The sequence below is a fragment of the Cygnus olor genome, chromosome 8 (genome assembly GCF_009769625.2).
Source record: "Cygnus olor isolate bCygOlo1 chromosome 8, bCygOlo1.pri.v2, whole genome shotgun sequence".
Classification (NCBI taxonomy): Eukaryota; Metazoa; Chordata; class Aves; order Anseriformes; family Anatidae; genus Cygnus; species Cygnus olor.
The window spans coordinates 6,520,384-6,535,123 of NC_049176.1; the positions used below are offsets into that span (position 1 = coordinate 6,520,384).

At 37.5% G+C, this 14,740-nt stretch overlaps 1 long non-coding RNA gene across 1 annotated transcript in view; it reads left to right on the forward strand.

The window, feature by feature from the left end:
• Positions 1-14,740, forward strand: part of LOC121074299 — a 64,800-nt gene that overhangs the window by 20,722 nt on the left and 29,338 nt on the right. Inside the window, exon 2 of the long non-coding RNA XR_005822258.1 lies at positions 10,068-10,178. This is a non-coding gene — a long non-coding RNA (uncharacterized LOC121074299). The remainder of the gene's footprint in view (positions 1-10,067; positions 10,179-14,740) is intronic.

The following is a 14,740-nucleotide window of genomic DNA, read 5'->3' on the forward strand; positions in this document are numbered from 1 at the left end:
CTCTTTTGCAATGCTAGAGGTCAGTAAGTTTCATGAGGATGTTTTTGCTGGATTTTTTTTTCTAGTTAATAAAATTAAAATGAACTCTTAAAACCTCTTCAATGAACCAACACATCACTACATCAGGCTGTATTATCTGCAGCACCAGGAACATTTGCCAGGGCGTGTGCTGTTGTGCCACCGTTATCAGAGCAGCTTGTGAAGGAGGAACAGGGCCAGAGGCCAAATTCTTTCAGCTACGACTCAGTGTAAAGCAATATATGCCACCCCTGTAGATTCCTTCCCCCTCCCGAAGCCTCCCCTCAGCTGTGACCTTATTGCAGGTGAAAAGCAGATTTACATTCTGGAAGCAAAACAAGATAGACAAGAATCACTGAAAAGTATTTCAAGTCCTAACTTGAAAGCAAGTAGTATTAACACGTTGATGTCTATATATGCTAATTTAATTAGTAAAGTGAAGGTACTATACACCATACTACTGAGAAGCAAGACTCATTGCATGTACCAAAATATTATTTGACATACTGTGAAGAAAATGATTTACTAAAAAGCTTCTTGTTGAATAGTATGATTTATGTACTCATGAAACAGGTTTGGCCATATCAGTCCCAGTTCCTATGCTAATTCTACTCAAGGAAAATGTATTGTGCAGAGCTTGGCAAAAAGAAAAGTGTAAGGTCTGTGGTTTTCTTATTAAATAAAACTCCCTTCCTGTATCATAAATGAAGGCTTCTACTACACCTGCATCAAGTATACAAGCTAGTGAAGGATGTGAACTTGCCAAAAAATAAAAAAGTGCTAGCTACTTACAGAAGAGAATAGAACCTGCTGTTTATGAGATTGGAAAGTGTTTTCTTATCCAAAAATAAAAATAAAAACAAATCCACTTATTCAGCTAGTCAAATCATATTTAGTTTACCAGTGAGAAATACTGTTTCTGGAAAGGAACAGCTCAAGGTAGTTATAAAAACTTTTTAGAGAAGATTTTAGCAAACAAACAGAAGTCTAGTTTCATCATCATATATGCTCATCTCCTGCCTTGTCCAGAAAGAGTTGTGCTTAAAGGAGAAAGAACTTCACACACATTGACTTGATGAGTCTGAGCTTAAACTGCTTAAACTAATACATCAAGAAGTAGCCAAAAGGAAGGGAAAAAAAAAAAAAGCTCCTTGATACTTCATATACTTAAGTATATCTTCCTCTGACTGACAGCGGTACAGATCAGTTTAAGTCTCTGATGGTTGAAATGGGGATCACAAGAAATTTTACATTTGTTTTCAACTTTCTCTATGTAAAGCAAAAGTCTGTCCTTCCAAAATCAGCATCTGGAGCATGTCTGGATGAGAAGTACAGTGTTGGGTTTTTTTGTTTTGTTTTTTTGTTGTTGTTGTTCCTGCCCCCCCCCCCCCCCCAGTCCACACTACTTCTGTCATGGTAGAGAACACAGTAAGGATTCCTGGGGTATTGTCCTCCTCCTCAACACCTTCCAGACAGAGGGAAAGACTTCAGAGGCCTGGAGAACTCTAGAACACAGCTGTGTGAACTTTCCAAGAGCTGGCCAATAGTAGTCATGATAAATGTAAAATTTCAAGTCAATTCTGTAAGTCAATCTACTTTCACATATTTCACAGTACTTCCACAGGATTCTCACCTATACAACAATTATTTCATTTAAAAGGAGGGTGAATGGAAATATCTTTAAATTATGTGCCAGAATTGTTACTGATTAAAACAAGTGGAGCTTCCCAATTTCTGTGAATTAAAAAAAAAAATCCTATTCTAATAGGAAGTGTTATAAATATAAACCCTTGAAGTATTTACATAGTCTGGAATGTACTTAGAAACTTTAATATTCAAATTTGACTGCAAATGTATTTTCCTTTATTTCTATTCTAGTTTGTGGGGGGTTACTTTTTTTATTATTTATTTTTTTATTAAGAGCCTACCACTGAATCAGAAGAACTTCTCTTTACTCCTGAGTATATTTTATAACACTGGAGGGGGAATTGATCAGGTCACACACATAGAAGAATATGCTCAAATTACTTAAAAATCCTCAAGGACAAAAGAAATTGTGTTAAAAGCTGTGATATAATCAGGGTACCTACAGTTACTTTGAACCTTGCTACTTTGACAGAGTGGGCTTTGGACAATATCTTATTAAAAACAGCCCTCATCCTTTTAGAAAAAGTGCACCATAGCATCAAAAAGAATTTCCAGTACTATATAAAATAAACAGGAAATTGAGAGAATAGCCTGGAAACTCCTAGTTCTCAAGAGAGTTTCACTTGGAAGCTACATATCTATAGGTTTAAGATAACAAAATTCTGATACCAATATCTGGTCCTGTTAGGACTGTACTTTCCATATCTTTTAGATTAAACTGGGTCTATACCAGGAATCTTATTTTACACTATCCTACACTTTACTACACTTGTTAATTTCTGTGAAATACACATTTGACCAATCTGCAGGTACTGGTGAACTAAGAACCACTGATGTGTTACTGAACTGTACTATCACATAGTTCAAAGAATTCAGTCTACTGGTTGATCACCTTTCATTCTAAAAGAAGCACCCTAAACATTAAAGTTTTCTCCTTAAGCATGCAAATGTCACATCAAAAGCCGAATACAAAGATTGTGCTCAATTTTAAAATGCCCTTTGGAATGTGCAATTGAAGATATGTAAATTATTTATTAAAAAGGTTTGTGTATTGTCTCGGTAATTAGAAAAGTTTCTAAACCTAGGTCAGCATGTAAACATCTGATTTTTGAAGGTCCAAAGTAAATGAAATAAATTCATACAATTTTCTTCAAAGCTTTTCTGTGCAACAGAGCATGTTTTTTTTTTGTTGTTGTTTGTTTTTTTTGGTGATAAAGAAAAAGCCTCTTGTCCACCATGAACTTTCCTCAGGAACTGAACTAGTTATTGTAGTTCTGAGCTAGGAAAAAAATAAAAATAAAAAAAATCTTAACACAGTAGTTTCAAATTGTACCTGAAATATCTGGTAGTATATGGTTATACCCTGAAAATGCAACTTCAACAGTTGTCTTCTGATTTTTTTCCTATTACAATAGTCATTTGAGATATTTATTTGCGTTAAGAGCTTGGGCAGTTGTGTCAAGTAGCACCACATTCCTAAAGTTCTCTTTGACAAGCCATAAGCCTAGCTGGATACTGGCATGTGTGATTCAAGGTGACAGAACTCAGTACTTAACAGGAGACGGAAATGCATTCTAAATGTAACTGAAGTCCAGTTACAAACTATGGAGTTATATAATTCCATCAAGTCAATTGGAAAAAGCCTATGCTTGAAGTTATGCACATGTGCTCAATTACCTCATTTAATCAGTCACGAAACACCATATCTGCAGTAAATGTTTTAACCTAACGAGATTTAAGCAATGGAAGCAACAACGTAAATAATGCAACTTCTTTCTGGATATAGTCTGTTGCTTTCATACATTTTAACTACAATCAATGGAAACGAAAAAATTATGGGATACAACGTTGGGATATCTTCTTTGAATTTACTGAATTCCTTCCAAAATGCCTTATGGACTGACTATTTAGTATGCATCACCATGCTCCCATACAGCAACGGCTGTTAATCTTCTAAAATGTACAGAAAAGGAAAAAACATTAGCTCTACAAACAGGCTTATTTTGGTCTATTTTGCCATTTTTAGTATATGAGCTGTTGGGTTTTCTACGGGGGAAAAATAATTCTAGTAGGTTACTGTAAATTAAATAGCTAAAGTAGGGATTCACTGTCTAGCATGCCTAAAAATCAGTGAAACAAATTCACTTTTCTTCTCTTTTCAAGGTCAGCCAAGATGCCATACAGACTGTATTATACAATTGTATCACATTGTAGACATACTGAATGATGAAACTTTAATTCAACAAGCTCAGACTTAAAGTCCAGTACGAACATGGTGTTAGATGTGCTTTCCAGTGCCTCTGGATATTGCATTCAGTCAATGCCTCTCCCCTAGGAAAACCACCTCCCCCCCCGCCACAAAGTAACCCAAAAACTAGAATCAGTCATAAGCATGGCAGGCAGGGCAAGACTGAATTTTTGTCATTGCAATGTGGAGCTGCTGAAATGACCTTAACAGCTCAGTGAGATAACTAGCGCTGCTCTGGTTTTACACTGGTAAATCTCTTTTACACAAGAGATGAGGATGTAATTCCCCTTTTGTTGTTTAACCAATTTTAACAAGAGGAACTGGAAGGGGGGGGGGGGTGTCAACTACTTTCTGAAAAGGTATCCTTGAGTGGAAAAGGCAATCTTCAAAAAGGAAGAAAAATTTAAAAACATTTCCTTTCATTTCTTATCTTCCTGAAATACATATATACAGTTTGTTCCCGGAAGTGTCTGAAATGCCTTCTGGTAGCTTTTAAATAAACATGAAAAATCTCCTTCAGAGTTCAAAGAGTTTCAAATAATGACAGAGAGAAGAGTTCTTGGGCTGTAACACTGATGTAAACAAAGGTCAGGAATCACTCTCAATAATTAAAATGCATTATCATTACTTTTGCACTTTTAGTCTGCTATCACATAACTGAATTAAGCTTGAGCAAAGCCCTAATGTGCTTCCACAGTAATCTTTTCCTGTGCACTAATACCAACAGACCTCAGCCACATTTCTCAGCTAGGAGCTAATGTTTCTGGGTCCGTGTTACTGTTCCATTTGTCAGTAAAGCCTTATTTACTTGCTTCCTGTTATTAATTATGGGAAACGGGATCTCTTCAAACTGTAGGAGAGGCTCTTTTAACTGCTGTCTAGACTTTTCAAGACAAAATATTGATGAGCCCTTTAATGTTTGTGCAGAGACACAAACTGAGCGAAAAAAACATCGTTACCCTAACAGCTTAAGACTCCTTATCACACATCCACACAAAAAAAAATCCTTTAAATCACTCGGGCTCACATCCTTATTGTTAGTCACTGAAGTAAGGTTTTCTTTCATAGTTGGATACTTTCTTCATCTGTCACACTGATTAATTAACAGCTCACAGTATGAGCCCTGAGCTTAAATAGCCTACTGAAACGAGGAGGAGAGATCAACATTAATATTCCATAAAAAGCTAAGGAGGAAAAATGCTTTCTTTAATATGAAGGGATCCATCTCCTAATAAAAAAATTAACTAATTTATGTTTAATTACATTACACAAGGAGATGAAAGTGCATGGCCTGTGAAGGAAGATAGCAGCAGAGGATTAGGACCAAAGTTAAAGACAAAATGTTTTAAATTAATCTGTTAGTTGGAAAGAACCAGGTCTTGATCACCAGTGAAATATTTTCTTCACCATTAAAAAAGCCAGTTTATCAACACAGTAAACAAGTCTACAAACACAGTAAAATTGCCTGTAGAGATATATGATATGCAATTGTGTGAAATGGTGATTTTCTAAAACCTGAACACTGTAGCTTTTTTTTAGCTGAAACACTGGTAGTTTCTCCCCACACATACACCTTCCCTGAACTGTTACAGTCTGGCAATTATTTCAAGAGTTTGACTTTCAACAACTACGAGCTCTCCCCCCTTTTTTAGCCCCTCCAGTACTGCTGAGTTGACAAAAAATTACAGATGCAAGAAAAGCTGACAAATGACTACAAGGCCCCTCCTCTCCAGTGCCTCGACAGTCGGAGCTCCTGCCAAAACATGCCTGAAAGCTAGCGAGGAGACAAAGACACAAAGATTCCATTTTCTCGGGGAAAAGAGTTTTCACGTAGAAGCTACCAGAGAGAAGAATAATACTCACAGCACACTGCCACACATATCATTTCAAAAGCAGAGCAGGAGTGTGTGTTTCATTATTCACTAAACTCAACGAATGCTGTTTAACACATAGCTCTTTTTAAACCAAAAAATGCCGGGGTGGGGGGGGGGGGGGGGAGCGGAGGTGGGAGGGGGAGCTTCCATAAGGCTGGAAAAACATTTTCAGTGGAGGAGAGCCTTAAGTTCAACAAGATCCAAGCTAAGACTTCACTGCTGTTGCTCTAAATCATCTCCTGATAATGGTGTAGTACTCAAGCAACCAAAACAAAGTAAAACCATCTTTTTTAGCTCAAAACCATTTGGATATGTTTACTATCAAAAGATTCTTCCCCCAGGGTGTCATTAATAAAGTTGCAATGAGTTTACAACCCTGGCACCTAAGCACTTCCAAGTTTGCAAGCTTTTCATCGTAAGTTTACTACTTTTGGCTTGTTCTGCTGTCGTGACTGGCACTCATCACTGAGCTGGAATGGGTCTGCCTGCGAGCAGGGAGATCAGCGGTGAGGGGAACACAGACGAGCTGAGCAAATGAAAAAGGAAGAACATGACTTCTCCTTTAAACCAATCAGGAAGTTGGGATAGAGCACAACTAAGTGTGAGAAAATTGGGGACTATTTGATTTTCTCATTAATTTAAAAATGAAAAGGATGTTTACAACAACGGCATGTAAGCTTAAAAACTATCAATCATTTTAAGCGTGATTCCAACCCATCAAGATGCAGTGGCAAAAACCAATTGCTATTAATGTAAGCTCTCACCAGACTGGGAATTTGGAAAGTAGATGTGTAAAATGGAGGCTCCATCACTGGTAAGGTTATGTGAATGCTCACAGATCTGATCATTACTGCTCATCAACATGGAGTATTCTTATAAAGTCACTGCTTAAAACAGCCCTTCTGTGAGGCTGCTCCCACATAAATAGCTGCAGAGCCACCTGAATTTTATCAAGGTCTTCCACTCTTTCATCAGAAACACTAATGCAGTCTTAAAAAAAAAGTACATAGAAAATATTACATAGCGAAAAGACTAGGAGTGTGATTGATGCCCGGAATTGACAGGTTTGCAATTGAGGCCAGAATACAAGTGCCAAGAGCCCTCTCCCAGATGTGCTCTGCAGCTGCACTGCTCTTGGGACGAGAGCAGGCCCTGCTCCTGCATCTGAGGCACCCACAGGAGAGCCCTGTGGGCGGCCAGCCCAGATTTCCACCCTCTGCTCACCCTCACATCCCCTTCCTATAGCCCAGCCGCATGCTGTACTATTTTCTCTGCCTGCCAAAGACCCAGGCCACAAGGTTGTGGTGCTCTTCTCGCTCAACCCATGTGCTGTTCCATGGCCCTTGCTCTTCCCTTCTGTCTGCTCCTGAAGACTGCTCTGATGATAGGCTTAAGAAAGAAAGGGCTGTTAATCCTTTGGCTAACTCATAAAACCACTTGAGGGTATCAACTCTAATCATCATACATGATTTGTGATAAGTCAGGAACAATAAGAAAACACAAACATTATACTAAAAAAACACAGCCATATTCCCCTTATTTCACCTGAGGGGAAGGACAGGGAATGCAAGAAAGAACTTTGAACATTATATGTTTCGTTATAACTTTATATCTATTTTTCATTAAAATTTTTCACATCCCTTTAGCTGATCCCACTATCCTCCTACTTCCTAAGTCCAAGCATTTTTGATGTCTGCCTAGCCAGATAGCATCCACATGCTTTTTGTTCTCTGTATAATTTACCATCCAACCATCACTCAGATCACTCAGCCCTCCATCTCACGTTTCTGCTGCCACAAAATCCTCCCTGCTCAGATAAAATGCCATACTCCCCACACACAACCATTCGCAGTGCCACAGCAAGAGCAGCATTTCTACCCTCCTTCTATTTGGTCTCCATTCTCCACCAGATAAAACCACCAGCACCTTTCCACTTTCCATCCACGTTACCCATTTTCCCTTACAAGACATCCCCTCTCATGGCTAGCAGTATCCACGGCAACTGTTGTTTCCTCAGACAGGTGTCTTCTTCATCTTGAGAGAAAAGGCTTAGAAACAGCTGTGCTAGCCCCTAACGTCCTACTAAATCTACTCTTAGACCTCCAGCAATGCCAACAAAAGCCAGCCCAGCATCAGTCAGGGAGCTGGCAGACCAAACCAGTGCTGCCAGATCCTTTCTTTGTGCCTCGAAACACCAGCTCCTGCAACTCTAAGTGCTTGGGTAGGGGCAGTTGCCCTGCTTTGTGTTTGAACAGTATCAAGCACGATGGGATCCTGATGTTGACTCACCTGTATCTACCTGTATCTACCAATCGCATCCTCTTACTGATGCAATTTTTTTTTTAAGATGTATTTACTTCCACATTGTCATAAAAAGTATCCCAACCCCCTCCTGTACTCCACCCAAAGAACGTAGAACTACAGCAGTTTAACATGTAGATCGAGTGGTTCGATTGCCTGATTTCCAGAATTAATACAAGAGAAGACTTAGGTCTGAGGGCAAACTCTGGAAAGAATGCTAAAAGGAGAGCTATATTTATTAAAAAACAAACAAACAAACAAACAATTAGGGGCTGCAGTTATTGACTAGGTGAAAGATTCAGAGCAAAGAATGAAATAAGAAACAAGATTTATGAATGGAGATTTACAAACATTCTCCTCTAATACAGCTGGTAAAGGCATTCTTCAGTCTGACATTACAAAAAAAATCTTTTGAGAGAAAATCTAAAATCATATCAGATTATAGAAAGACTGCAGCAGTTGAAAATACTATCACTTGATTTCACATGATACGTGAGTCTCTTCTCTCACTCAACTAGCATTACTTCTCTTTGAATGCTTTTAAAGATTGAGAAAATCAAAATAATAAAATTATTTCAAACTATAAAGGCTGTTGGAAGTCAACATGAAATGTTGCATCTTTGTCTAACGCCTATCTTTGCAGCCAAGTTCATTTTAATGACCAAATGTCCAGGCAATACATGGTACAGGGTTTGAAAAGAAGACTTGTATTTTAGTTGGCTTTTGTATAATATAGACCTTCAGCATAAAATTTAATATTAATGGGCATTATGTAATTAAAGCACTGTGTTTTAGTTCCCTGATGGGTGGTATTTTTTTCCATGTACTGTAAAGTAGACACACAAAAAGTGTGAGATTTTTGAAAGCTGTTTGGAGATTTCAGCCTTGCATGTTTCTCCATTAATTGTGACGGAGTTAGTGTAGCTACACTCAAGATGGATCTGGCATTCTCAAAATGTCTCCCATGAAACTCCATGAAGGTCAATACTACAAACCAGTCTTTTAAAGCATATGCTGTATAATTATAGTATTTTGCAGACCACAAGCTCTTCAAAAAGCAATCATTAGACCACTGAACAGTATATTAAACCTAAAAAAAAGTATTTTCAAATCTATACCATATTTACTTGATACCAGACTTGTTCAGCTGAGTTCAATTTAATAAGCAAGTGGCTTTAACAAGGAACTTGTTACTTGAGTCTTGAGTCTTGGTATTTTCAATCTTGAATGCCAAGAATTAGAAGGCTTCGGGAATCCCATCGCCCCACACTTTAAGGACAGGGGAGAGTTATTCCATGGTTCCTCTGGTGCCTCTGACTATTGCAGGCCAAAGATGTAACAGTTTTCAGAACTGTTGAAAAACTACAAGGTGTTGTGTTTTTTTGTTTGTTTTGTTTTGTTTTTTGCTTTGTTTTTTAAATTTCATCAGGATTGGTGCATGGTACCAAAAAAAAGATTAGACTTAGACCTGTATTTCTGATAATTTAAGTAGGATTTAAGACAGAAAATGAAATGTAAGCTCCACAAGAGCAAAAGACCATAGGTTTGAGCACACGGGCTCAAATTTTCAGAGGAGGATCTTAGCAACATTTATCTGCAGCACTGAAGAATCAGCTCATTTTCTGTCATTTTTTGTCTTTCTGAATAATCTCACAAAAACAAACCAGAACACCGTGAAGCAAAATACCACAGACCTACTTATTTGTGATATTTAAATTATTGAATATGAGGCTTATTTCACAGTATTAATTTTTGTTTAATATTCTGAATAATCTGTTTTCACTCAGAGCTATCTTGAAGCACAACATACTGAAAATCCAAAGGAAGAATTAGGATAAAAAAGGAGTAGTATAAAAATATTGTCAGACCTCTATAACGCTAGTTATTTTTCCTTAGCTAACATCAAGGCCAATTATCAGCTGATCTAGTGAATATATTCTGAGCTATAATACTAAAACTTTTATTTCTTTGCCTTCTAGAGAAATCATCACAGAATTGCAGAAGAGCAAACGAAGTGAGCTGAGGGCAATTCGACCGTCTTCTCTGTCAGTTCCCCAGAAGTCTATGAAGCATATTACTCGGTCTCCAAGGTACTTCCCAGAGATTAGTTGGTCATGCTGTACAATTAGGAAGTGATTAAAACAAGCTGTTTCTTCATTATATTAAGATACTTGCAGCAGTGAGAGCTGTTACCCTCTACATGTGTACCTTTCCAAACTGAGAATATTTATTAGCACTTAATAACGATGTGTCACCTCAGCCAAGTGACCAGGCAGCGCAGTGGTCTCAGGTACAAGGAAGATGTTGTTATGAAACTCCACCTGTCTCACCTGGGCAAATCCAGTGAGAACATTTGAGCTAAGAATGCTCAAATGTATTTGAACACTATGTTTAATCTTGGGCATTTTATTTACTTCAAACATACCTGTAAACCTTTAACAAAAGGTAATCAACAAAACATGTAGAGTCTAAATTAAAGAGATGGGGTTTAAAATGTTCTTATGAAAAGAAAAGATTCACCAAGACTCCACATAAATGATGCTTTCTAATAAGGCACATGAAAACCTCAGTTACAGAAATCATTATTCTAGGTATTACGTGCTCTTTTATATTCCCAGCAGGATGCTTTTCATCTCATCAAGAGTTTCCAAGGCTATTTAGTGTTTCTGTCTATGCAAAACAGACTTAAGGGCCCCCCAAAAGATCTGCTAATTAAAAAAAAATGCCTAGTAAAGTGGTCAGACAGACTGGAACTCAAGTATTATAGGTAAGAGGGATGAAATGAAGGCTTGGAAACTATAATTTCTCTTTCTGTGGTAGGAGCAGAAGCAGCTGTTATAGACTGGGCAAATTAAAGATGTGGCTGACTAAGCCAACAGTCTGGAAACAAGACGTTGCAAAAACATAACAGCAAGTCATCTGCACCCCACTTTTAAAAAGCCAAAAATGCTGACCATTTCTTTTTCTCCCTCCCTTCCTGTTATTCTCATCTGTCACAAATATCCTCCAGCTGGTATCCTTCCAGCTTTTGCTCACCAGTTCTTATTTCCCACCCCCGTCTTAGGGAGTTAATAATAATTCCTGGGTCTTTGGACAAATATTCCATAGTGGGAGTTGTCAGCAAACAAGAAAGGACACTTCTAAAAGAAGAGCAGGTGAAATAAAAGAGATGCAGTTCTACACATTAGAACTGTTATCATTCTTACAGGACAGTTTCATCTGCCCAGTAAAATCAGCATCTAGATATAGCAATGTCTCAGATTAAAAATCAGAAAAAATGCCACCTTCTTTCTTGATCCCTTTTCTAGTCTATTTACCTTCCTTCTTTTTAAAAACAGTTAAAACTAGTTGTGCCATGAACAAATTGAAGCTGTATACTGTTTTCCATGTCTGAAAGTGATGGATGTTCAATGTATTTCTGCAAATATTACTTAACAAAAAAATTAGCCTTTCCTCACACCAGGTTTGGACTATGAACCTCCTGTTAAAAGAAGCATTAGCTTAGCTTTAATGTCAAATGGTGTTGTGAAACTAGAATTTCTCTCAATTTATATTAGCATAAACCTGTGGACTATTTTTGATCTCAGATTATACATCATGAATGAATATCATGTGATCTACTTCCCAAATGTCTGTTCAGACTCAAAACAAGTGCTTCATTTCAGATTTGTGAGATACATTTAAGCACTGCCGTTTCAACACTAAGACAACATTAAGTGTTGCTGCACTGAAACATTGCATCATATTTGAGACATGCTGAAGCTCTCCATAAAAATTGTTCGTTAAATACATTTTAAAACATTTAGGAGATTCATATCTTAACTCACACTCAAAATTGATACAAGCAAATTCGGTGCCTCACTTCTTATCAGAAATGAATCAAAGTTAACCTTTAAGGTGTCACAGGGCCTTTTTCTGATGCCTTTACATGAAATAAAGTGATTGCCTTTTAGCATTTTCATACAAGTGTAACAATATAAGAGAACAGCAAAATAATTCTGAAGGTTAAACCCCATATTCAGTACAGTTTTGTTTTTGTTGGTTTTTTTCCTCCTACTGTGAGAGCGGGTATTGGAGGAGGTTCTTCGCATCTCCTCCCACGCAGTTTCTGTGCTTCATAAACAGAAGCCAGCTGCAATTTTTTCAAGCCTAGTGGTTAGTTGACATTTACCATTAGTTTATGCTTTCCATTCTATCTTATCACAGAAGAGGGCTAAAAATTTACTTTTAAGGAGTGGAGATTAAATCTTTACATTTTTAATTCTCCCACATTGAAGGGAGGGGCCTGCAAACAAGGTTTTGTGGTGGGGCATAAAGAAGGGGCAAAAGGATAAAAAAGGATAATGCTGTGCACCAGAACAGAGAATAGGACCGAGGAGTCCTGGTTTTACTATTTTGCCTGCTGGACAACACTTTATTGCACCTCTTGACCAGTTGTACTGAGGATGGTGTTGTTTATTTCCTTTTCAATCTCAGTCACTATCAGTCACTAAAGAATGTAGTGTAGAGTGTTGATTACATTTCTGCTTGACAAACTTGGCAGTGTTATTCAGCAAATACCAAAAAAAAAAAAAGGTCTTACATATATACCTATGATATAGCAATTTGATGGTAAAGATGGGAGAGGGGAGGTAGAGGTCTAGGACACCTCACAAAACACTTTACATTTCCAGAGCAATGAAAATGTCAAATCCAGCTGAAAAGGTATCACATGCTGCAAACAAGTGCCTGCTGCACCCCTGTGAAAGACTACCACTACAGTGTAGCCCCCTCCCCAAATTATGATGCAGCCCTACTGTGCAACTTATGAGTCAAATGAACAGAGAAACAGCTCTAAGGTTTGTATTTTGGTGATTGTCTTGAAAATAAACTCAGTTATGAATTTTAAATATGCAAAATTCCTGTACCAAAGTATAGATACAAGACAGCAGTGTCACAACCACTATTTTCAACAGTGGAACACACTTAAAAGTATTCTCAGGCAAACAGGTATCTTGAACTCAGTGAAAATAGAGATGGCTCTCATTTAAGGCAAGTTCATACACAAAGGAATCAGGAAGGCAGAGGTGATCTGATGAACAAAACTGCCCCCAAAATCAGGAAGTCAAAAAAGCTGTACCTATAGTCATTAACAGCCTACTAAAACCTCCAGTGGGAAATTAACCTCAGAAGTTAGTCAGCCAGCAATACTGTGTTTATTTAATGGACTTTTACAGAGCAGAAATCTAGAGTATGTAGCCTTTAATCTGGTGATATTTACTAACAGAGCTTTTAAAAGAGGTAACATTAACAGGATTGCTGTAGATATGAAAGGGAACTTGGAAAGTGCAATTACTGGATGGCTCCAAATTTTATCTGATCTGTTTAGGAGCCACAAAAGAAAGCCATCTCAGACAGCTCACAACAGAGTGCCAGAAAATACCATGCTGTTTTTTTTTCTTAGGTCTAGGTCAGGACATTTGAAGACATCCATGACTAAGTATGATTTCTTTTTCCTGTATCAAGGCTCTCATGACCGAACACCACAGAAGCAGTTAAAAATCATACTGCCTCAGAACATCTGCAGAAACTCAGTAGTGCAGCTGTTCACTGCACGTGTTAAACAGGCAGTACTAAAAATTGTAAAAGTGGGTCAAAGAAAAACCAAGACCTAAACCAAGAAAGACCTAAAACGAAGAATTTCACATAGGTAACTGGAATAGAATGTGAAAACAAGCTTTTCTCCAGGTCAGCAAGCTGAAAGCTTTAAGAGAAAAGCAGTTTGCAGCAATCCACACACAATAGGTCATGAACATTACTTCCTTTTATTGTGTATTGCACTTACGGGGCACTAAATTTTTCTAAACAGTATCCTAAGCACACTTTTAAGTCCAGCCAACAAACATCTGAATGTCACAGCAGCCTTTTAAGAGAAAGCTTCAGTACTGTGAGTTTTTAAATAAAGATTGAAATGTTTCAAGTAAGACCAAATAGACTCCAGTGCTACCTTCTCTTGTTCCTTCAAATTAAAAATGAAGAGCAGCATGTCTGGAAAGTAGGCAGAATGTAATTAAAAAATGATCTTTTTGAAAGAATAAAGGAGAAGAGCACCAATCTTTAAATAAGGTGGAAACCCATCTGGAGATGGACAGCAGTATCTGTTTCTTTTTGTAGTGTAATGATTTAGAAGTGTGCTCAAAGACAGATCTTAGTAATAAATACTACGTGGAAAGACATTAAGTACTAAAAATGACATGCATCCTATGTAAGCATGATCTAACCATCGCCTTTTTTTCCCCAGTGATATAAGCTTTCAAGAAATCAGACATACCCGTGTTAAAGTACATTAAAAATAATAGTATCTTAGCATGCATGCAAAATCTTTTGAAAGACTTTACTGACTGCAGTTAGAATTTATACATCAAAAGAAATGCTATAAAAGCCAACAATAAAATTAAGGTTTTAAAAGTTTTTGTATGAACTGAAGAGAGGGATTCAGATGAATCAGATGGATTTCTTTTTCTTCCATGAAGGTCTCCTTTGGTTTCATTAACAGGATTTGGTCCTCACATTTGCATGTTTGTTGTTTTGTTGTTTGCTTTTGTATTTTAAGCAGCCCTCACATTGACTGCATTAATTCTAGTTTACGCTATGCACAAATAGAGCAAAATAT